Below are 24,027 nucleotides of genomic sequence, written 5' to 3' on the forward strand. Positions count from 1 at the left end.
TTACATCAGCACATCATTAAAGTGAAGTTCTGATCTGAAATTAATCACATTCTTATAAGGTGGCACATTGACTAATAAGAAAAAGTACTTGCTGGAGGCTGCAATTTTTTCCTGTTAGTAATGCTTCTGCTCATCCCAATTACTCTCATGAGCACCATAGCACAGTATTTAATCAAGGGTAGAAAGAGAAAGGGAATAGAAAATGAAGTGGTAAATGGGCAAAATGACAGCACACCCTTAGCAGAGCTATCTTCCATCTTAAAATACTGAATATTTTTCTTCTAAACTACAGATAATAGACTCAGTGAATACTAAGGCCCTCTTTTAACTACGTAAAATGTAAGTTACATGGTAAATTAACTGCTGCAGGAATTTTGGACAATTCTGTAACAAAGAGAACAGCCTTACACAGCAATTTTTTGTGTAGGGACAGGTGGGAGGGTTTAAAACAATACTCTGTTCACTGAAGGATTTACTCAGTGGTTTTGGGGAAGAGAAATAATGTGAATTCTATTTCTGAACACAGGACAAGTTATCATCTTTTCCCCTCATTAATAACACTATGTAAGAATACATATACAGTTCCAGTGTCAGATTGCTTCAATTCCATCAAAGTCACTCTACCAAGTGTTTGCTACTGCTGCTGCTTGTCTTAAGGGTGTGCAGTAGCCAACAGGAAGCACTAAAGGCAGAAGAAATTAGTTCAATTTAAGATGACTAATCCTTGAAATACTTCAAACATCTGAAGACTCAGAACAGAAAACTTTGGCCCTGGAAAAGAGAGGGGAATGACATCAGTTTGGTGGACAAAACCGGCAGATAGCTTTCCAGCAGCTTGCTGATGTGCTAGCATACCTTGGAATGTGCAACTGAGGGAGTTTTGCAAAACGTCACTGCGGGAAGATTGTTTAGAGATATACACTGGTTGCCAAAGTAAAAAAAAAAAAAAAAACCAGAGACATTCACAATGTAGTTTTTCTGAGCAACTCTGATGCTAAGAAACACATTCCATGAGTTTCTGGACATTTGAACTCATGACAAATTCATGTAGTTATCCACACATATACGCACACATGAGCCAATACAGAACAATTTATGTCACGCACAGATTCACACTCCAGAACCTCTCTTAGACACAATGTAAGTGTCTGGTAACATAACACACCCAACAGAAAAAATACTTTCAGTTAATGGTGATCTAATAGTGCTTTCTATCCACTGCTTATCCAAGAGATTGACAGTGACGTAGATTCCACAATACCCTTAGTCTGACTATTTGGTTTTTACCACCCTTACCCTCAGAAATTCCTATTATACTTCCTCATCCCTCCTTAATGCAAATCAAATTAATATCAAGAGGAACCACATCTAGAAACAAAGGCACCTACAACCAGATGTGCTAGAGTACACTTAAGTTAAAATTGAGGTATTAAGGGGATGATAAAGAGGAGTTCCAGATGCATAAGGAAAAAGCCATGGAAAAGTGGCCAATTATTTGCCTTCTGCTGCTTCTCAGTATTTCTGGGCTGCCACCTATGAATCTGTATCATGACTGCAACATGACTTCACCTCAAACTTAAGGATAGCCAACTGGACAGAAGCCAAAAAGTCCCACCTAAGCAATTTACTAGAAAAAGAAGAGAACAAAGAAACTAATCGCTTTTCTGAGGTGTTTTTTACCAGGAGCAAGAACCTCTTGCCCTGGCTCAGTTTTTCTCTGTAAAGATCTTTGTTATTTTGCCTTTTATTAAAACTTTTCTGTTTCCAACGCTGCCACAGGAGCCATCCTGCTGATTTTATGCCATCTGAGGTAGCTGAGCTATCTCAGGTGTGATATACAACTCCAAGAGCTTATAAGACCTGGCTCAAGGAGACCATATATCACATGAGCAATACTAGAGAAAGGCAAATTTTAACTATTTCCATTTTAAACCCTTTTATCCTGTCACTAATAACTTGCCCATACCTTTCATTGTCAGAGAGAGTTCTTCACATGTTAGCATAACACACCAAATCAGCTTATTATTAGTTCTGGAAGAATGTTGCCACTAATGAGCATAAATTAATATCTAAAAATTCAGATATATTCAGATATTCAGATATATATAATAGAAAATGAGATATCTAAAAACTCATCTATATTTCAATACAAAAGAAGCCTGTAGTGGGTGTGGGAGGATGTACCAGCAGAGGAGTTTATTTCCACTGTTCTCTTCCCCTGATGCAACAAGCACAGAGTTGGGCCTGGCTTTTCAGACTCTTCTCCTGAATATAAACTCAGGACATACAACCTCCAATGGTTCAGATTACCCACCAGCAATGTGGTTTTTTCTGCTGGGCCAAGTTTAATATAACTGAAAAATTGTGTTCCAAAAAACACTATTTCATGCTCTAAGCCTGAAGCAGCAATATTTTTGTAGCACTTTATTTACCCGCGACAGGCTATATGGAGCTCAGCACCGGTATCTCTTAATCTATAAAAGTGTGTTTTATTATGGTGCTGGTGAGTGAGAGACCAGCTACCTCACTGTATAATGTACTCTCAGAACTGCAAATCCAAACTCGAGTTTCTCATCCCCAGTTCTGCAGGCTGTGCTGATCTCTAAGATTAGAGCAGAGCCCAGCCAGGGAAGATTGCTCCCCTGGTGATGCAGAATTTTGTTAACTTGATCAAGGGTTGTATTAAAGCATTAAGTAAACCTTTAAATCACTGCCTGTTGCAGTTCTTGCACAGACCCTCACACTCCTAAAATATATTAGTATGGGCAGCCATATTGACAAAAACAACATATGGACACACAACAGCAAGTAAAACCATATAAAAGTGCACATCTCAGTGAATGCACAGAATTAACATCAGATTGCCCAATCCTGCATGGAAAACTTGAAGGGATTTTTTTTTTTCCCTCTGTTTTAACATTTTATGCACTTCCCTTTTATAAATAAATATATAAAAGTCAAGAAAACCAAACCATGGCTATCTGTACACAGCAATGAGAAATTTAAATGCTCCATTTTGCCTATCCATTCTTATAGTATGACTTAGACACCATTTTTTCATGTCCAGTGATACAATTACCAAAAGATAAACAAATAAAATATAGTATTTCAAACGGAAAAAGCAAAACCCACCACCTGTACTTTCCACTGAAGTAATGCTTGCAACAGGATCACTACAGATCACAATTCAAAAGGGGAAACATTTTTATCCAATAGTCTGGAGAAAATCCCTCTTCCACTTGGAGCCTATAGAATCAAGTCAGCCTAAATTCTGCAATTTTCACACAGGCTACTAAAAAGTTCAAAAGTGAGAGTCAGGGGCTATTTGTTTTTTAGTTATATTAATAAAGCAATACCGTTTTAGACCTCTACTATGGACAGCTACTTTCCTACTCCTGCTTGGCAAGTAACACCCCAAGGTTTCCAGAAAAGCAAAACTCATACTTTAACCAACTGTGACTGAATATTCCCAAGGACTCCATTGAACATCACAGTTCCTGGTGTCCCAGCGAACTGCAGTCAAAACATATCTTAAGTTTAAAATGCAGTAGGTTTCAGATCCATCCTTCAAATTGTTTCTCAGGAGGCAGAATTCCAGCAAGGCCCAGTTTTTCTTTACAAAACAGAATATTCATTTTTATGCTGAGGTTTTTCGCATCCAAATTGTTGTGTAGTCTAAGGTGACCACCACATGCTTCTATATAGCACTTGTAGAATTAATGGCAAATTTTAGCATTATATTTATACAGAGAAAAAGAAACTCAAAACCTAACAGGAGTTAGTTTTAAAAACCAAAACACTGGTGTCCTTACAAAGGGTACCTCTGTCACAAGTGTGAAAGCCTCTAATTGCCAAACAAATAGATTATTATTCATCTTCACAATATTTTGCTGTATTTCCCTGACAGGTCTCTCCTATCAACTGTGTTCTACATACATGTAATTCTCTGCACCAGATAAACAGCTTAGGTTCATTGTAACAGTTCAGCCATGCCTGCAGGCTAACTGGAGTCAGAGTTTTCATTTTCAACCTAAGATTGGATGCGCTTGGCCAGTCAATGCACCACAAACCTCAGTTTTTTCCTCTAGTAAGATAAATGCAATAAAGGCAGGGAAGTTAATGGAGGTTTGCACTACAGTAAAAACCAGGAGAACAGGGCCGGCTGGGGAGACAGCTGGTTGCTTTTGAAGTGCAATAGGAAGGACACAAAGAGAGATTTCCTTAATCTGGGAAGAAAGTTAAGATTTTCCTTAAGCAAATCATCAAAGTATCGCCTTCTCCCATGAGAATAGTAATTCTCAAAATAAGTTCTTGGAATAAATTTATGTTTTACTGACATAAAAAAGTGATTTTTGTTTACGGCTTGTAATGCTACCAGGAAAAGAAATTACTTTCCTCTTAACAAATGTCACAAGGCTGAAATGTCAATAGCCCCATAAAACAGATTGATACCTATAAATTAGCTATGGCATTTTTAATGAATGGAAAATTAATTCTGAACAAAATAATAGCAACTTGTTAGTTAAGTCAACATTTTGAAGTATATTTCCAGCCTCAAAAGCACTAGCAGAACTACAGCAATAATAAACTGGAGAATATAATATTAAGTAGCTACCTCAGAATTACAAGCATAAATCTTTATCTTTCCTTTGGCATGCACATATGCACAGCTGCTTCTGACACTATTCATTACAGCAAAATCCAGGGCTCATATAGGCTTTTAGCTCTGCCATACATTCACAGACACTAAACTAAAAAGCACAGATTAGGAAATAGCAAAACCCCTCAGTAAAATACATTTTATCACTTCATGCTTCTGGGAAGATAACCCCTCATTAAATCAGCATTTTCACAGCCAGCAAGATTACTGTGGTTTTTTTTTTTTTCCAGATGGGGAAAAAATAAGGCAACTCAACTCAGGCTATGCAGTGAGGCTGTGGGAGAGCCTCACAGTTACCAGCTCCTCATCTTTTTACAGCCTACAGTCCCAGGCACTGCAAATCAAAGTTCTTCACCAAGAAACACAAACTCAAAAAAAATCTGTCCAGGTTTTACTATCCCTTTTATATCCCTTCACTGTGTTATCTCAGAAAAACAAGAGACACTCATGCTGCCTTCTACCTTATCTAAAGAGAGTATAACTAACAGGGAAATACTCTCTCTTACAGTAATCAAACCTGTATTACCCAAAGATCTGGATGAAATTATAAGTTTGTACAGCATTTCAAGCGTACCACAAGCTTTGCACAGAGAGAAAGGTAATGGTGTGACTATAAAAGAGTATTCAAGTTAAACTCAAGACACATGGAGCTCTCCATCAGTCCTGGACATAAAAAAAAATAAAAAGGAAAATAAACATGACGATGATATCCATGTCATCATTATCATAATGATATCATCATGAAGGATGGATGAAGGACTTCAAGCAAGAGGACTGTGAATAGGAAAAATTCAAGGGCACAGTGATTGCAGGACTTTCCAAAAAGAAATGGGGCAATTTAACAGCCAGGCTATAACTTTCTATCACAATGTTAAGCTTCCTATTTATAACCTATGTATTTGTGTTAAGGAGCCAAATGTCTGCATACAACACTGAACTGTGACTGCTCAAAATGCCCTAAGTATTACTGGGGGAGCCAGCTATGCACAATAACCATCAATGTACATTTATTTTTCATTGTTTGTTGTTATAATTCACTGTTGATCCTTCTTCTACTGTTCTTAACAAGTGCTTATATCATTGTAAGGAAGGACAGAAGGAAGAAGCCTCTAATTCCTAAAGGTCCTATTTATGAGTTGTCAACTTCCAAAGGCCTACAACCATTTGTCTTTCTTAGAAATGTAATGAGTGAAATGTAGTGCATCAAGCCTAAAGCAGATTTCACCCTGGAATCAGTAAGCAGGAGAACTGAAGTAGATGATAAAGTGCTATTATAATATTCATGCTTTTAGAAATAAATCCCAAAGAGAGCAGCAAACCAAACTACTATAATATATCACTCAACAGAGGGAAGGAGGTAATGAAAGAGTAATATCTGCTCTTGAAATCTTAACCTATCTCTTTATCTGTTATTCTGATATTTGTTTCTACCTCCAACTCTATCTTCAAAGTATTGGCTGAATAGAGATAAACATTTACTTTGCCTTACTAGGATATTTTAATACCTGTTTACAACCCCAATAATCTCTTTTCTATTCTTGTTGCATGCTTTTTCAACCCTCTGTGAGGGGCCACTGACACAGCAAGCATTTTTCATCTCAGTTTATTTTTTGTTTTTTTTTCCCAAGCAGTAGGAGCATTTACTACAACAAGTAGTTGTCAGTCTTCTTGCAAAAATGAGAAGAGAGAATTCTTGTACTACCACAGGCGCTTTTGAGAGCAATGTTACTTTTTGTTTTTTGCTGAACATGTTTTTCTAGAGAGTGGGTTAAGAAAAAAAAGACTTGAAGTACTGCTTTGAAAGCATGTTTTTATTTTCTCAGGTAAAAAGTAGTCTACTTGCTTGGTGATTGACATTTCTATGTTGATGACATTAAAGGCTTATTTACTCACCACAAAATCTAGTGTGCTCCTACACCAGTTTCTCAGGTCTTCAATTCCAGAATCATAAAATAAGAGGTTACAGAATCACTTCAGTTCATGTAAGAATTCATAAAAATATAACCTTACAAAGAAGCCTTTGACTAAATTTGTAATATTTTTTTCCCAGACTTTAAACAAAAATGCCATACTGAAAAAGAGGATTAAATCGAGTCAAAAGTAAGCAAACTAAAGTGAAGGTATTTTCAACTTCTTGACAATGCAGTTTATATTTTAATGTCACAAAGAATAATAGTATGATCTTGGTTATATCCAATCATTTACACCGTATCCTTCCTGATGCAAAATATCAATTGATTTTTCTTATAAGTTCCCCAAAATATATCTTCTAGTCTAATAAAAAACACAATCATAAGACAAAATGTCATGTACTCTGTATACATTAATGCTCTAGGAAATTAAAGAGGGAGGATGTGGTTTTTCCCAAGGTGGTAAGAATCTTATTTCAGATAACACCAAGAACTAAATCTCCTTGACATGCAGTTTGGAGTATTATTAAAAAATACTAATCAAATCTAAGAAATTCAAAGCAACTGTTGTAGAAGCCAGTCTCAGTTTAATCTTGCAAGCCTGCAACGAAATATCTCTGATTGAGATTGACTGGCATGGGTGAGGCCAGGATGAACAGTATGCAAATGTGTAGTAACAACAGACTTTTCAGATTATTATATTCAAACATATCTTCAGGTATGAATATGGTTTCCTGACTTCAAGGAAGTCGTTGAGTTATGGGAGGAAAGCTGCTCTAAAAAAACTGCTGTAGCTTAGTGATTTGTTTCATAACTTTTAGTATTTGTGCTAGGTTAAACCAAATCATGTTTCTACCGTTTCTGTTAATGATGAATAACACCCTACTGCTGAACACAAGAATATCTGGATGAACTCTATTCCTTAGAAAATTTGCCTTCCCTTTAACAAAAGGCTTCCAAGGGCAGCAAATCAAAAAAAACCTCAAATGAATCCTTTCCAATGACTAGCTGCAACTGTTTGTAATGTCCTCTGCTACCCTTGTAGCCAGTTTTTCCAGATTTGTATTTTTTAAGGGAGAACAGTGAGAAAATCTACACATGGTTTAGAAAGGAGTTTGACATTAGCCACTGTTATGTTATCTCCTGGAGGAGTCTTTCTCCACTGACTATGAAATCCACCTGGGACAGTAATCATCCAATAAAAGTTAAGTTTTATAAATAGGTCCTACAGATAGCTGCTATACCAGATTACAAGGGAAAAATGCCCTGTAAGGGTAGGGAGATGAGATATGCAGTAGAAATAAGGCAGTAGATAAGTAAGTTATTTATTACACTAAAGTTAATAGGAAACATTCTCAAGAGCTAGATAAAGTTTCTCTTCCTTTAACTGTAGGCTCAAATATTTGCTCGGTAAGAAAACAAGAGATATAATCTTCAGTATATAAATGAAAAATGTTGGGTAGTTAGGCAAAATATAATCAACTTTGCTTGCTAATTGCAGGATGGCCCAGAAGGAGTAAAGCTGTTCACACCCATTCCTTGAAACACTCGCTCAAGACCAGATTCACCAAGTCTTGAGAAAAGACAAGTGAAAAGCAGACAGGGAAATACTGAATGTCTGAAGCCCTGCAAGAAGTTAAAAGCATGAGCAGTCCTTCTGCATGGAAGAAGCAGTGGGGTTAGCGATATTACAAGTCAGAAGGAAAATATGTGGGGCCAACACAGACTTGAAGAGACAGCAAATAGGCTCCCCCTTAACCAGGCTTGTGCATTCACACAGGCATTTATCATCTTAAAAGGGTGGACGCCTCTGGGCTCACAAAGAGAGAACTAAGCCAATTTGCCACCAGGGCAAACCAAAGTAAACTCCAGATGACTGCAGCTACCAGACAAGGACAGCTGTACTCATTCCCTTGAAACAAGCCTTTTTTCCTAAGTAAAGGGAAGAAACGGCAATCCAGCATAGTAAGAAGTTCAGTTGATAATGTCTTGGCTCTCTAAAGAGGTAATCAGAAACAGCACAAGAAAACCAAACAGCCCACAGGTTCTCAACAACATCAGGTGCAGAAAGCTTGATGTTCAGGACCTTCAGCATCAGGAGTTTATCTTGCCATCCTTTTACATGGCACTATCATGTAACTTTCTTTCTTTGTTCTCTTTTCCTAGCATTTATTCCTGTGGATACCTACAAAACCTTTCTACTGCTGATAAATAAAAGAAATGCTTTCGAAAGACAGTTCTGCAGCCATCATATCCACAGCTGGGACAGAAGGCTGAACACTGGCTTTCAGTTATTAATCATGAGTGATGGTCCTGTGATTAGCAGAGAAACTTGCAATCAGTCCGGTTATATCGCGTACCTGTCTGTTGTTCTCTCCTGTCCACACCTCTTAGAAACAGCCCTGCCAGACAGGACCAGGGAGACAGCAGCAGTCTCTGCAGCTATCACACTAAGGTACACAAAGCATCGTTAATTACAATGCAATCAAAGTACAAGTCCCTGAGCTCATCACTCCCATTACGTACAAATGAGATTTTCTGTTACCATGAACTCCTCCTATTAGCTCATGTCACCTCCTGCAGCACCTCATGTGCAGATGTGATAAGAGCACTTTACAGGTTGACAGTTTGAGTTAACAAGTGTAGAGAAAGTAACATGACAAGTGGGTGGAAATGACACAAGTATCCCCTGGTGAGCTTAGCCCCTTAATAGGGCTTGGCAGCTTTCACCTACAAATGTAAACGATGAAAGCTGCCAAATTAAGAAATGCACCATTTTTTATTTCCTTTAAATCTAGATAATAGCTACAAAGAAATCGGAGTTTGCAGTGAATTGCTGCAGGGGGAGATAAGCAACAGCATTACCTTTGTAAAAAGCAGCTATATGAAAAAAGTTCATAAACTACCTATGTATTTTTAATTTTTCTGATCTATTACTACTTTTCCAGACTTTTCAATGTGTGACTGACAGTTTACATTCTGTTTGTGTTGGTTGAAAGCACATAAATGCAGGGAGATAGGCTGCTGAAAAACTACATTAACAGAATTGTTGGAAGCATCATTGACTAAAAAGCTATGAAAAACAAGTTTACTAGAAGAAACAGTATCTTTTACCAGACCAGTTTTACAGCTAAAAAAACCAGACATATCCCCTAGACACAAACAGTTCTTCCAAGATAATTACTTATTACCTAAGGAACTGGCCCTGAAAAGGATTTCTGTGACAAAAGCTTGTTCAGTTTTTTCCTGTTTCGATTAAACTAATTAGACTAATAAATTACATTACTTGTACTGCTCACATCTTTCTTCACCACGTTATGGCACATCTTTTGACAAAAACAAATATCCCTTCACAGGATCTGTGGAATTCACTTCACGTGGATGATAGATGAAGAACACTCACCTAAAGGCTGACAGACAAGCAGTTATGATTAGCAGCCCTTCCATAAAATACATATGTAACCCTCAAACAAAAAAAAACATGAAGAACATCAGCAAGAAAATCCAAAGCAAATCATTTCCCATGGCACACTGGAATAACTTCCTATGTCATCCCACTGAGGTACAACAGGACTCCTGCTTCAATGAATACAACTGATAAAACAAAATGTGTTACTTTATTTCCTTTAAAAAAAAAAAAATATATATATATATATTGCATATATAGTTGGATCAGCCTCACAGGAAACAGCAGTGAAAAATTATCAATTTTGCACAAATTTACAGAGTCATTCTCTTCACTGAGAAAAATGCTTGATGAGAGACTAGATAGTCATATAATTGGCATGAGTTAACATCCAGGTGCACTCAAATATACCTTGCAGCAAAAAATTAATCTTCCTGGGAGGTGCAAAATTAAGATATTGATTGCTACTGTAGCTATCAACTATACATACAGAGTGGGACATAAGATGGTGATTTTTGTCTTTCTGTACCAGTTATTTTCACAAATATTTCACTTCTTTTGTTGGAATTAAACAGGTTTGTTTTTGTTTTCCTTTTGCTTAACCTACTCTCCCTAAAAAAAGTTCACGCAGCCAAGTAAAAATCATAAAACCAATAAAAATACTCAAAATATTTTGCAAAGTAAAATGTGCAAAGAACTGAATCTGCTCAAATAAAGACAAGAAATATCAAGGAGGTAGCTTTATCATTTACAAGTAGCTTTAATGGACAGAAAAATGGCACTTACTAAAAAGATAGACTTAAGTCTAGGTGGAAAAGACAAACTGAAGCCTAATGGCTGGATGTAAAAATACAGCTACCATTAATTTAGGAATCAGGCCTGGTTTTTTTCCACAGTCTGTTTTTTGTGGTTCGGTTCATTGGCTGTTGTTTATTTGTTTCTTGGGTTTTTTTTAATCTCACAGCTTTGGAAAACCTAGCAAGTGAAGTCACATTTATTCCATCTCTTAGTATTTTTCGTATCCTTACTCCAACAGAACTCATTGTCCCTGATCCAGACATAACTCGTAGCCTTTTATGACAAGAGGCATACAAAAGGTCTACAAGAGAATCCAATGGTCCTTTCCAGTTCTAAAAAGTTCTCAAGCTGTTTTTCCTATTGAAACCTGTGGGCACATAAAGGCCAGGCACTTGTTTGATATCCACACACACACACAAGCAAATGCTCTGCTCTCCTCTAGTCTGAGATCCCAACATCTCTTTTACTTCATCACACAGAGGACACAGTGCTTGGACACAGCACTGCCACTTGACCACCAACATTCTACCAAAACACAAGTACCGAAGACGACAAAATAGCCTGGTTTTGGTCCAGAAATAGTGTCAGCAAAATAATTTTCAACAGTGAGTCTCAGAGGAAAAAAAAGCTAAAATAAAAGTTTCTCAACATCAGAAAATATTACATAGTGTCTGAAATATGATGTATGGCTATTCCCTATAAATACCTATGAGCAGTAATTGGCTTTTGTAACGCTACTGGGCAAACCTTGTATGTAGCAACAGAGTATCAAAATGGAACTCAGGTCTTAAATGAAATCCTAACTCAGGTTAGGATCTGTTAAACCCTTCTATTCACCTCAAATATGAAAAGAGCTTGCAATATACATCTATGCAAAAACGTACTCTCTCTGCCTTTGAAATATGCAGAATGAATGAAAATTGAAATTTCTTTTATTTGCCAAACAATTCTAAACTTAAACAAAGCCCTTGACAGATTCTGCACTGTTTGGTCTGTTTTTGGAAAATAGATACTGTTTGCCATCAGAACACAGAGGCAGAAAAAGCAATAAGTATGTTCACCACCTATTAAAATATGCAACAATGATCAAAGTATCTGATCGTGAAAATGTTTCTATTTACCATTAGGAACATTGGCTTTTCTTTCTTTACAACAACAACCAGGCTCACAAAATTTAGTTTTGGCAGTTTCATGTGCTAGCTCCAAAATGGAGAGCTCCATTAAACAAACTGAAATGCATATTAGACAACAAAGCATCCTAAAACCTTTTTAACAGACACCCTGCTGCATGGAATTTTTAAAAAAATAAATATTGAAAAACAAGAGATATCTTTGAACTCCTCTGGTTAACAGACCTTACAGGCCTCCTACTGAGCTGCAATAAATATGCCTCAAGAAATCAGTGTATCACTTCATACCATTTAATAATGCCACAATTGCTTTTGTTATGCAGACTGTATAGATGGGTGAATGCTACCCGAGAGTAAAACCATGCATTCACAGTGCTTTTCTTTCTTGTGTGAGTCAGCATAGCATCCCTGATTCAGTCCTATTCTCTTCCACCTGTAGCTCCTTCCAGTAGACAGCTGGGTCCACTTGAAGCATCCAGATAGAATAGTTTGGCATCCACTTTCCCAACTGAAGTTATTAAAACGAACTACTGTGATTCATGAACCATGGCTGAGTGGTTGACTATTCCTTTCACTTAGGTTCAAGATTTTTATTCATGTATCTGTATTTCTTTGAAATAAAAACCTCACAAAGACACCAACACGCTGAGATTCAATGTCTGATCTTATCAGTGCCTAATACCGGCAATGAAAATTCTGACATCCGCAAACCCCCAGTCTCAATATGTCTGTTCTGACAGCTCATTTGCACAAATAAGCTTTGTTGGTTATTTCTCAATGGAATATTTTATTCTTGATTTTGTGTCTGGGCGCAGTAAAGGAAGAAGGACATTTTACTTTCCTATTATTATTTGTTATTAATATTCTGTTATTAGATCTAGTCATATCATCTGACTAAACTACTGTTTTGAGGAATTAACTGTACTCCCGCATCCTTTCTGTTCTTAGAACATGGAAAGCAGTGCGAATAGCTTGAGAGGTTGTCTATAGAGATAGTTCTCTGTCACTGATGATGATTTGAGTTTGTTTAAAAGATAAACCAATTTTCCCACTGTGAGCAGATCACAGAAAATAATCCACTTTTTTTTGCAAAATTTAGAAGTGTTTCAGTGTAAAAACAAGTTAACCTATGCATAAATTGATAGACTGAGAACTAACTTACCTTAGAGTGAGGCATTTTACAACATCAAAAGCACATCCTTAACATGTGCCTGGGAGCACACAATATCTGAAGTCCCATCACAACTGTGTCTTATGTTCCTTTATTAATTTTTCTTTCTGCATAATCTTTAATGATTGCTTCCTCTAGACTCGAGATGGGGAATACAAAGGATATCCCAAGCTATGAGGAAAGCAAATGTTTTGCAAAAGGTACCTTCTCTCAGACACAAGGAAAAAAATTGTCCTGACTCTGTACTGTGATGATTAGTTTAAGAGTGTAGGTGTGAGAAAGGCATATTAATTAGGCATCTCAGAAAAACGTTGTGATTTAACTTTAACCAGAGCCAACATGAACAGAAGTAACAGGCATACATTTTTATTCATAAAGATGCAAAAATATTCCTTTTTCCTTTTTTTTTTCCTACAGGCTGAGAGAAGGCAAAGTATTTCAAAAGAAAATATATAGCTTTGATAACAAGATCAAATTGCTTTCACCATGTCACACATGTCCTTAAAGAATAAAGACAAAAATGACAACATTTTATATTCATCTGGAGGAAAGACTCTGCTGAAATGTGACTAATGAAAATACTTAAACTATTGTGGATACTGCCATACTTTCAGCAGGAAAACTGCATTACTGCCTCTTCCAGCTGAAATGCCTGACAGGTTTGTGCCAACAATGCTTACTTTAGAGGCTGCTGTATTTTCCTCTGAACAAAGTCCCCTATAGGGAACAATCACAGAAGATAAAACTAACTCCTGAATTTCAATGTTTCAGGTAACAGAAGGATTAAAAATTTCTCTTGACAACCAGTTTTGTAAGCTCTTGACTTTGTAAGTTCCCAGCTTCTCCCTCAATTCCTGCCTAATTTATAAAAAATATAGATAGCCTCTCCAATCTTTCCAGCTTCTTTAACTGAAGTACTTCCCATCCTCTTAACTTTCAGATGTCCTAGTCAAAACTTTCTCCTGAACTTTTTTCCTTCCCAATGTTTCATCTCTTCCTTTTCCACAGCACCTGCAGTGAACTCCATCCTATCCTAAATCACAATTTTCTTACATTTAACTCTTCCTTTGTAATGAGCACTTCATAACCCCACCCATTTTCAAAAGGCAACACAGCCCAGTCTCCAGGAAGTCCTGCCCTTTATCCTTCTTGCTTCTCCCTGGATGAGGTTCCCATTTTTCCTACTGCACTTCCTCCACTTCAGTAAGGAGACAGATTTCAAAACCTGGCAAATTTAGGAAGATGGAAGTCTTCCAGGATAACTGTCTGCCAAGTCTACAGATTTATAAAGGCAACTTCATTTAGCTAAGTGTTCCCTCCCACTGTTTACTCCTGTTGCTTCACATATCACAAGTTTCCCAATGCTTATTTTGGGATAGTTTCTTCAAAATATATTCCCAACACTTAGAATCTAATCATTTTGGTTAGAGTGACTAAGTCAAAACTGTTGGGTTTTACTTTTATCAACTAAAGATGCCAAAAAGAAGATGACAAGAGACTTCTGATTTTTGGAGCAGTCAAAACTAACCTCATTTCCTTAGATATACTAAAAAATAGTTATTCCGTGAAGAATCTTGTTGGAGTCATTTGCAGGAGACAAATTCTGCTACACTGCTGCCTGTTCCACAGCATCAGACCTAACAGGGTGCGTATGTGGGAGTAACCTAAAACAAATACGAATAAAAAACAATTAAGTAAGAAAAACTGAAGCCCTTCTTCCTATCCAAGATATCTGTCTGAGCAACACAAATGGACGTCAGTGAACAACTTTCTATTAGCTCTCAATTGATTAAAATCCCCATCCTGTTGCAGATGTTCAAGATCCCAAAGCAGGCTGTTACTACACATCTTAATTTCCTTCCTTGGGTTTCCTTGGGCACCAAACAAGGCATTTTGTGTCGTGCAACTAATTGCTCCACCTATTCCTAACAACTACTTTACAAGTAACAACGTTCCTCTGATTGTAAATCAGCTCCAAATCATAACAGCTATCCAGATTGTTAATGCAAATATAAACCTTACACATTTATCCAACACTAGTACTCTTCAAAGTCCAAAAAGCCTCTCATAGAACAAAATCATGGAGTATTTTTTACTTTATCAAGAATTCAAATACAAAACACACATTAAAAGTGTAATAATTTTGGAAAGTTCATGGTGTTTGGGGGGTTGTGTGCAGTTTGTTCACAAAAACATCTACACAGTGAGTTAAAAAAGTTTACAAGATAGATACTAAATTATCCACCAGGTCTATGTTATTTAATTTTATTTTATTAGTTTTAGTGAATGAATGCTATGAATACAGAAAATGATCTCAGGGGCAACAAAATGTGTTTTAGCATTTAATTCCTTTCCTGAATGATACACTGTTGCCTACTCCTTCACTAAAAGGTGAACGAACCTAGACAAACATTCCCAAACCTGATTTCCAGGTGTCAAATCATAAAGCACAATCCTGAGCCTTTCATGGGCTAGCATGCACTTGACTTTAAACCAGAAATATCTCCTGTTCTAAACGGCAAGCTTCAGGGTCCACCGCTAGTTTTCCAGCCCCTGCCAAATCCTTAATCCAGGGTTCATCTAGTATTGCCTCCAGCAAGACACTGGCAAGACAAGAAGGACTGCAAATATAAATGACCTAACAAGTGACCCAACAGAATTTCCATTTCTCACCCCATTACCTTCTTTTTATCAATCAAAGGGATCAAAGGCCTGGAAGAAGCACCCTACCCTGAATTGCTGTAGCCTGGGGAAAAAAATACTGTATTTAATCTGAGTTTATTCTCACATGAGCAAAAGAACAAAAACAGGCAGCTTATAGTAAGCCATTCCAGAACTCGCACTACAGAACCATTTATGGGCACACTGTTTGAGGGACCCACACAGCAGGAAATGATGTGCATAAGAAAGGGCAAAATTAGTGACTTCAAGAACAAAGCCAGGGCAATTTTCTGTTTTTATTTTCATAAAAAATAAGTGAGTGCAAACCACCGATGAATCATCTGACCTACAGGATGATAAACCCAAGACACTGATTTCTACTCACTAGTCATAAATTTCAAGTTCAGTGAATTATCCGTCCATGAACTGTCTCCCTTAGAAAAGTCCTCTAAAAAGTTCAGTTTTCTTATTGTCTGTATTACTTGCATATGCTAACCCAAGAAGATACATACCACAGCTGCAAAAATATTGCCTGTGCTAAGGGCATCTCCCAAGATAAAAGGCATGACTGTCATCTTCTAGGGCACAGCAGACATACAATTTAAGTAATTTACCTACTTTTTCTGAGGAAGTACTTTCTTTTACCAATACTGGATAGAAAACTGTTTCTACTTAAGTATTATTCATAGCATGAAGGCCCCTCCTTTATTTAAAAATCAAGTGTAATAAAACACATTAAACCAGCCACCATAGCTCAGATAACCCTCTAAGCTGTCTCCACCAATGATAACTTCCATGTGTCACAGACATCTTTTAATAAAAATCCTTTCTTTAGGATTTTTCCCCCTTCTGAGAAGCTGTGGCCTCAGCAACAAAATGTAAACAATGGTTATCTGCTGCTGTGGAATGCAACAGGTGGATCTGTGATTGGTCTCCTGTGGATGTTTGGATTTACTGACTACTCACAGCAGAGCTGCTCTTGCTCTCTGCCAGGACACAGATCTTTGTTATTCATTCTTTTCTATTCTTAGCTTAGCTAGCCTTCTGAGAACTTTTTCCTTCTATTTCTTTTTAGTATAGTCATAATGTAATATATATCATAAAATAATAAATCAATCCTTCTGAACATGAGGTCAACATTCTCACCTCTCTCTTCATCCTGCAACCCTTGTGACCACTGTCACATCCATGATCCCCTGACTTCTGTCCTTCTGCAAGGAAGAGACCCCACAGTATGCAAGCTAAGTACATCAGGTGCCACTTCCACCTCTTCCAATTCTTTCAGAAACACTTGCTAGAGTCCCAGTGGCCTCTCCACTCTCTCACACTTCTACCTCCCACCTGCCATCACTGGATATCACAGCAATTCCCTGTAAACCACCTCATTTCTCTGGCACCCCTGCTCCGTGAAGTAGGATGGGGAAATATAGAAGACTCTGTGTATACATGAGGGTGATTCCAGTTCCTGTGACTTTACAGTGTCAGCCCAACACAGCATATTTGCAGGTAGAAAGACTGGGCAGAGCCCACAGGCACAACAAACAAGTTGGGAGCACAATGGGAGTGTCAAGAGAGCTCTGATTAGAATTCCCTTTGGCTCCCTATCCTTCAATACTGGATTCATCTCTTCCCAGTATCAAAGGCCTTTGAGTATCTGACACACAAGGGTGGTCATGAGTGTCATAAAGACAGCCAGGCTCCTCATAGTGCTGCCCAGGGAATAGAGAAGTGCAAACTGAAATACAAGAAACCCAAGAAAAGTTTTGTTCTTTTTTTAAACCATAAATCCAGATAAACACCTGGACAGGCTGCCAAGTGAGGCTCTGGAGTCCCTAGCCTCAGAGACACCAAATCCAACTACACACATCTCTGGGTGTAGGGATGGCATCCCTGACACTGATTTGAGCAGAGGTGTTGGACCATATCATGCCCAAAGGTGCCTTCATGCATCAGTGACTGTTTCTCTTCTAATATTGATTAACATACTGTGAGAGCTGGCAGGGAGCATTCATGAGATTTTTCACAGGATTATTCCATCCTTGGTAAATCCCTGACCACTCTCACAAGTCCACAGCATGACAGGCACTGAGCAGAAGGTAACTATCTTCACCACAAATTAGTTACTGCTTTGGTGGTGGCACCATAGGTGGCGACAAAGATTTTAGTAGCCTGCATGCACAAACAGACTGAGTGATTTACTTCAAGAAAACTGCATAACAGTCTTGCTGCAGCACTCACCTGTATTCCGAACATGGAAAATATGGTAATGAAGAGAAAAGTGAAACGTAAAAGTCATCATAAAATAGAAAAATAACCAAGCTGATTTTGCTTCACAAACGTATCTATCTATTTAAACAATATTTATGACTAGGGTGTATTTTAACATATTACCAGATACTTCTGTGCAGAAAAAAAATCTTTCCCTTAATGTGGTAAAAGAAACCCATAAAGATAATATCAACTCTAAATGATGAGCAGCTTCAGAACAAGCTACCTCTTACATTAACTGGCAAAAACATTTGGGGATGTAGTAAGACTAGCACAGAAATGTGTTTTGTTAGAAAAACCCATCAACTGCCTGTAGTTTCTATTTTGAGTCTCAATAAATAGCTATGTTTTTTCTGAAAAATATTAAAACAGAAAACTAAACACAATGCACTACAGGGGACACCTACCTATAGTTTAAGAAGTTCAGTGTCCTGTAAATTAGTTCAAACAGCACTTAGAGTAAGTACTCCTACAGTCTTCAGAAAAAAATACCAGATAACCAATTTGTACTGGGTTTGGATGGGAAAGAGTTGCATTTTTTCATATCCACTTGTTTTTATGGTGCTGTGTTGTCGATTTGTGACCAAATCAGTGTTATCAACACAGCAAGATGTGATTTAGCTATTGCTGAGCAGGGCTTGCACAGCTGTCAAGGCCTTTTCTGCTCCTCACGTGCCCTGCCACTGAAGAGGCTGGGAGTGAGCTAGAATTTTGAGGGGGCACAGTTGCTACAGCTGACCCCACTCAACCAAAGGGATCCTGCCATATGATGCTGTGCTCAGCAGTTCAAGCTGGGCAGGAAGAAGGAAGGGGGAATGCTTGCACTCATGGCATTTATCCTGCACAGCAGCCATGAGGTGTGACAGAGCCCACAGAGCCCTGCTTCCCGGGGATGGATGGAGGGATACCTGCCCACGCCTGGGAACTACTGAATGAACTGCTTTGGGTTTGCAGCTTTTCCCTTCCCTGATAAACTGTCCTTATCTCAGCCTACAAGTTCTCACACTTTTACCCTTCCACTTCTCCTCCTCATGCTGCCAGAGGGAGTAAAGCCAGTGGCTGAGGGGTGCAGTTTCACCCACTGCAGTTAACCCATAAAACCACAGAAAAAACTAATTCTGTTCTATTTTTGCTACAAATCAAATGCATCCACCCACTACCATGATGATTCTGGGATTTAAAACTGCTAATAGCTCTACCTTCTATCTGTATAAATATAACTCAATTCCATTTAAATAATTACTCCAATGTTAGATTAACAGTTTACCCTTTTCTGGGCTGTGATTATGTCCTTAAAGAAGAGCATAGAACATCGCAGCATAAGCATTAAGTCACATCTAAATTAATTTCTGTTAGTTACTTGATCTCAAAAATTAATTCAAAGTGTTTAACAACCACAATCTGATTTTCACAAGCCCTTCATTTGTTAAGAAACACACATTACACTACAGACATTAATTTCCCACGGGGTAGTTACCCAAAAAGCTTCTAGTTGAGTTGACCTAAAAATCACAGCCAAAATGCTTAAATCCCCATCTGCCATTTCCATTTTTTTTTATCCTATTAGTATGTGAAAGGCACTTTCTCCACGCTAAATTAGAAATATAAGGCTCAAATTACTAAGTACCTATAGTCAGCAATTTACTTCTATCTGGATAGCAGTGTTCAACCAAAGTACTCCTGACAGTTCTTGCTTTAAGTGGCTTCCACAGTTTCTTTTCAGAAAGGAGCAAAATGCCACATTCATTGCAAAAGGGAAAATTTTGTTACTTTAGTATCAATCTAGTTATAAATTAATGCTGTCAAGTCCACTTCTCATGAAGGGTGAACCACTGCCTTACAGGGTTTGCTTGAACAGCTCAGTAACAATTGATGTTCCTAAATATTCTCCCTCAAGAAGCTTAGCATAGCAGAGATGAATTTGAATTAAGCAGAAATACCATAATTCAGTCACAGAAAAAGAACAGCACATCTATTTTCATTATGACAAAGCTTTTATGAACACCACAGATAGCAGAGATAATACACCCTTATAGCAAGTGAAAAGCAGGTTGTAGCTATTCCAAGCACACGTAACATTGCTAGTTGTAAAGAAGGTTGTGCAGAAGACAATAAAGAATTGTGTGCATCTTGCTTAACTAGTTCACATTTTTCTAACAGCCTTTGCATAGCTGAAAAGGCTGTTTTGTTTGAGGGTTTTTTCCAACCTAAACTGAAACCCTGAGCACCCAAATCCTCCCTCCAACATTTCATTCACTGCCTTTCCAGGGCAGGGTGCTAAGGCATTAATAATTAGCGCTAGTCTGTAGAAGGAGAGCATACCCCACAAGGTTTTCTCAGGTCTTTACAGGTTACATGTATGGGTGACAAAAACAGCCACATTCAATTTCACTTTCAAATCTACTCATTGGTCACTCTCTGAAACTCATTCAACTGCAGGATTTTCAATAGCAGCTTCTACCTCACGCACTAGCCACACATTGCACAAAAATCAGAGCTTCCAGAAGGTCAAGGTTAAAGTAACCTCAAGCAAACATGAAAGTTACTTCAACTCTCTCTAGACTGGCATCCAGCCTAGTCTGTTTCATACTCTGTGCTTAATCACACATCAGCAAAATACCATACAACTCAGCATAAGCAAGGGGAACATGAAAAACATCTTAGCCCTTATTCATGTACATTCACTGAAGTCCATGGGGGCACAGCATCCTGCTGTTTCTGTCATGATGTAGCAACTGGATTAAAAATGGTGCTTGATAATAAATCAGGTGCTCAGGTAACATTAAAAATAAAGTTATCTGTAAGAAGCATTAAGCATACTTTCACAAGCTACAGATTTGGGTATGGCCTGATAAGGCACAACATCAAATACAGGAAGAGATTTGAATACAGTGGTTTGGATAACAGCTCCATCATTCTAAGTACCATTTCCGAAGCATACTAAAAGCCTTACTATTAAAACTACTAAGCCACCCCAAATCACTTGGGTAACACAACTGAGGTGGAGTAACCCACACACAATATCCAGGATACCAGCCACAATTTAGACCCCAGCTGCTAATTGAATAATTACCACACATGTTCTGGCCATAACACACTTTCATTAGTGACCTCTGCTTTGGCCTTTTGCTCTCTCCAGACACACTAGGAGTCTCAAATATTTGCAGTTAACCTCTCTTTTTCAAGCATATTTCTGTGTCTAACACTTACCTTTATTCTATATTCCCAAAATGTCAGATGGCTCCCTCTATACTAAATTAGTGAATTATTAAGTTTTTTAAAATTTAATGTTTAACTAACATACTCAACTAATTGCAGTATCAAATTGAATTCCTGCCCATGAAATACTGCCTTGTATTCTGACACTGGGTTTTGCATTCATTGTTCCTAATTTATGTTGTAGGTACATTTACTGAGATTCTCAGTACTTGGAGCATCCCCACTTAAGTAGCATGGAACAGGCGTGAGAAAATGGGGATTTTGGCTTAGCATCAGCACTGGATGGATAAGCAAAAAAAGCTCAGTAAAAACTTTAGTAATATAGTACCAGCATGGTTCTTGAAAAATTATCTTTGGGCAAGGCAAAAAATTAAATTGAAAATTTAGAAAGAAAATTAAGCAAATTTTGAGGTAACTGCAGTGACCCAAGTGCATGATAGGCAGCATGGGAGATAACACAAATACAATTATTTGACAGCTTGGCAAAAGGGCCACTGTTAAAGCTGAGAGGAAAAAGGCAGGGATGACCTTAGGCCTCAAAAGTCCCTGGTTTCATATCTAATATATAGGAACCACAGGAAAGATGCAAAGAAAGAAATGGCAGAGCCAAAGCAACAATGCAGAAAAATAAGTTGTGCAGCTCTAATTGGGCTGGCACAAGTCAGAAAGGCTGCTTTGCTCCAGGCAAAGGAAGCTGATGATGCAGCACTGAAGGCAAGCACAAAAGTTTTTACCTGCAAAGGTGAAAAGCTGAAGCTGAATTTAAGAAGCAAGAAACAGGCAACAGCTAGAGAAGATTGTAGTATGAGAAACTGAAGAGAAAACTGTGCTGAAGAGCACCCAGAGAAACACAGTCCTGCAGTGTTCACCCACTGAGACAAGAAGTTGAGAAATAAGGGGTTTTTAGTTAAGTAGTACATGTGCTGATAGACAGGCATGGGGATGGGAGCAGTTGTAAAGACAAATAACTATTTTCCTTGTAAAGAACAGCAGAGAGGCAGAAGGGCAGATCTGCAAGGGACAAACGTAAGCCAGCAGTCTGGGTCCACTGCACATACACAGAGTGAAAACACATGTATGCATACAGCACAGTGCAGCTCATGCCTTGAAATTGGGCAGTGTGATCTAGGTGCTCCCACCATTCTCTCAAGCTTTTCTTTGAATCTGGAGTAATTCACAGTAACTGCCATTCATATCATCCTTCATGACTATCCAGTCTCAATGACTTGAATTTGCTAGCATTTAAAAATCTCTATCATACATAGAAAAAATTTTAATATCTTTTCTCTGTGCTGATAAATGTGATATTCAAGATACTCACCCTTCCATATTAGCTACTACTATGACAAGTGATGCATAGTTCTGTTGCTCACTCACATCTCACTATCTCCTAGCTCCAAGTTCTGTTACACATTAAGTTTGGGTTTTCCCCTGCTATTCTGTCTCCTAAGCCTTTTAAACAATTTGCTTGGAATGATTTGGTGGTGTGATCTTTTTTTTAATGTGGTAAATCTAATTCTCATTTTGCCAACTATCCAGGTTGACATCCTTTTCATTGGTCTGGCAGGACTGCATATTTCAGACCATTCAGGTCTTTTGCCTGTACTAATTCACATTTTTCTTTCCTTTTGTCTCTCTTACACATCGGAAAAGAAGAACCACCTAGGTATAAACAGTAGGCAAAGTATAATTTCTACCAGCCTTCTGAAGTATAGTTAACTAGACTATATGTTATATGAAAAGATTTAAATTTGTTAACTCGTGAGTTCATTGTTAAAGCATTAGAATGACCAGAGTTTATAGAGCAATATCCATCTCTTTAAATTGCATCACTATCAATACTTCTCATTTGGAAAGGGTCTACTATACTGCACAGACTAACAACACGAAACTGCTCAAACACACATCCTGAATTGCAGTAATCACTGCTCAAAACCATTTCTGGTGAAACGGTGCCCTCTTGTAGCAGGAATCAGCTACTGCAAGAACAGCAGCTCTCTAAACACACAGCTGGCAATCCAAATCCATCTGAAGCACTTCCTTCACATCGTTATTTACAATACTATGAAATAGGCACACTTGCAGAGTTATTTTGAAAGATTTTTTTTCTTCCCTAAATTTCATTTGCGAACAGCACATGGTCTTAGCCAGAATATCAGTCTATCCAAGCCTTTACCTTTCATCTTCGAAACAAGAACTGACAATTATGCGAGAATACACTGCTGACCAAGATGTTGAGGATAAAGAACAATTTCTCAGATGTTGGGTTTTTTTACTTCCTGTCTCCTGTGAAAAATCTCACATCCCTTCAGCAAGACTTTCTGCTCCTCACTCCCAGTCCCTCAGCAGAAGCAGTGCACACTGCCTGCCAACAAGAAAAAGAACTCAAACAGGGGCAAAGATACAGGTACACAATTTCTTCAGCTTAACAAGACATCTGGGTGATGCCAGAAAACCACATCCACAGGCACGGCTGCTTGCTCAGTGCTTCAGAGCAGAACTGCACAGCAATGCTGTCCTTGCCACAGGGGCCTCTGCTCTCCCCCAAGGATTTGTCATCCCTTACATATCTGTGGTTCATTGCTCTCCAGAACTGAACAAAATTAATACAGGCAGCCATGTGACTCATGTTGTTCTAGCCATCTAAGAAAGATAAGGCTTTTTATAATACTTCATGTAGTAACATCGATTCTTTACCTAGTATTTATTCTTCATCAGCATCACTCATTGGTAGCCATCTGCTACTGTGATGTTAAACACAAATTGATTGTGAAAAGTTCTATTTTCTTAAGACAGGAAGATAA

At 38.0% G+C, this 24,027-nt stretch overlaps 1 protein-coding gene across 4 annotated transcripts in view; it reads right to left on the reverse strand.

Annotated features, from left to right (window-relative positions):
- Positions 1-24,027, reverse strand: part of CCSER1 (coiled-coil serine rich protein 1) — a 603,756-nt gene that overhangs the window by 508,166 nt on the left and 71,563 nt on the right. The window lies entirely within an intron of this gene.

Source organism: Ammospiza caudacuta, chromosome 4 (assembly GCF_027887145.1).
Source record: "Ammospiza caudacuta isolate bAmmCau1 chromosome 4, bAmmCau1.pri, whole genome shotgun sequence".
In the NCBI taxonomy this organism is placed as follows: domain Eukaryota; kingdom Metazoa; phylum Chordata; class Aves; order Passeriformes; family Passerellidae; genus Ammospiza; species Ammospiza caudacuta.